Here is a 2,498-nt window from a genome sequence, read left to right as displayed (position 1 = left end):
CTAATTAAATTTGACTTTTTAGTCGTTTTCTGGTTAGACATGTATATGAAAGGTATTTTTCAAGATATTTTAAGGTGCAAATTTGATAACAGGACTGAATTCTGACAATAAGAATAACATAAAATCTCTGAAAATAAAGAAAATGTGCCGAAACAGTTAGTTCTATCTTGATTAAAATGTGAGGCAATTCTTTCCACAAATGATAAAGGTTTCCGATATAGTATGTTTTCAATCTCGTTTTGATAATCTTTTAGTTTAGTGTAATTATTCTTGATTTATATATAACTATATGGAATAACCATTGCTCCATCAAAAGAGAGTATTATGTTTAAATATAAGACAATAAGACAACAAACTAATATACAAATATGATATATATATATATATATATATATATATATATATATATATATATATATATATATATATATATGTATATAAATATATGTGTGTATACATATAATATATAATATATATATATATATATATATATATATATATATATATATATATATATATATATATATATATATATATGTATATATATATATATATATATTCCCCAAAAGAATTATTTAAGAAATATTTTTCTGAGAGAATTTCTGTTTATTAGACTTGGCAACAGAAAGAATTTGTGCATGTAATAATATATCAGATATAAAAAATATCATCTCAAATGAACTCTGATATCATAGCTACGAAAATTTTAAGAGTTTGTCCTGCCTGCGAAAATTAATATTAACGTGTGACATGAAATTTCGCATAAATTCCGAACAACATCGATGTGGTGTAAACACAAACACACACACACCCACACACACACACACACACCCACACACACACACACCCACACACACACACACACACACCCACACACACACACACACACACACACACACACACACATATATATATATATATATGTATATATATATATTTATATATATATGTCTTCTCTACGATACTAGAGCATACACAAAACTTATACAGTAAATATATCTTTATCTATTTAAACTATTTCTTATTTACCAGCCAATGTCAAAGCTACTATCCTGTCTGACTGTCTATCTGTGCGTCTGTTCCTCTCCTGTCGAAAACCAGGATTTTTAACGTTTACTACCCAAGCCATCAGATAAAAACGCAACTCCACGTCACATATATTTTGCCATAGACCCTTCAAACTTCACCATTATCCCCGGGCCGATATCAATCAGACAAGTAATTAGTTCCAATATTTATTTTACGGCCGATAAAAACCAGTCAGAAGCTGTTTAATAGATTTAGTGACTTGCTGTCACTGGGGCCTCGGAAACAGTGGCTTTAATCGGCTGCCGAAACGGAGCTGATGTCTGGTAATTAGATATAATTTATCTTTGATAATTGGTTAGCAAATTGACATGTAATTCTCGAGTGAGTTAGCTCAGGGTTTGACAGAATGCTTGATTATTTTGGATCGTCCGTCAATGAAGCTCTGTCATTGGTTAAATAGTGTGACGAAAGTATACATTATTTTCTCACACTTTTTCCCTTATGCTGAGGATTGAGAAGATGATGATAAATTCCCGTTTTCATTTCATGATATCCTCAAAAGGCTAGTTGCCTAGTGACAGGCAGATGGAGCTTGTTTATAACATTGAAATTATTATGTGAACAACAACAACAACAATTATGCCCAGAAAGAGGTTCAGAATATATCCCCACTACTGGTATTTTCATTTTGCGTGATTTGTTTTTGTTTTTATCATATACCCGGAAGAAAAAACAAGACTCCCGAAAGGGTAAAAGGTAGCAATAGATCACCTGGCCTTTTTTCTTCCAGCACTGTAAAAAAAAAAAATACATTACTATTTGGGTGGTGCTATGTTCCCTAAAAGGAAGAGATTTCTCATCTTCAAGCTAGATTTCCCTGAAGAGACGCTAGAACTAAGGTTAGCTGCTTTACAAACGCAAAACAACTTATTACTGAAAACAAAGCCTTTAGATACTAGGGCTAGGAGCCAATGTCCGAGGCCATCACTGAATGTACAATAATGCTATCCTTCTTGTTGTCCTTTTTGTTCTATTATTTTTTTCCTCCTTTTTCTCCAACGCGTTTTTTTTCTTTCTTTCTCGTTAAGATAAAAAAAATAATTTACGTTGCAAGTTATTGAAATAATCGAAACTTTAACAATAGTGCCTGTGAATGTATAGCGATTAAAATTTCTGAAAAGGCTGGACAAAAGATCTGCTCATCCAAGTCTAGCATTATACTTAAAGGGAAGACAGAAATCTACTCCTAAATGCAATGGTCAATCCTTCCACAATACACAAATTTACCAATTTCAGTGATATTTTGAAGTTTGCTTTGCTTAAGATCAATAAGCAGTAAGACTGACCGAATGATTTGAAACTCCCAAATTTGAAACTCCCCAGTGCTTTGGTTCTCTAGGTTTTTTGGTGGAGAGAAGAACGTTCCAAAGTTGTGAAAGCCTGAAATTCAAAAGAATTTCCAAGTTCCT

This window comes from Palaemon carinicauda, chromosome 11 (genome assembly GCF_036898095.1).
Source record: "Palaemon carinicauda isolate YSFRI2023 chromosome 11, ASM3689809v2, whole genome shotgun sequence".
NCBI lineage: Eukaryota > Metazoa > Arthropoda > Malacostraca > Decapoda > Palaemonidae > Palaemon > Palaemon carinicauda.
This window is presented reverse-complemented; position numbering follows the sequence as displayed.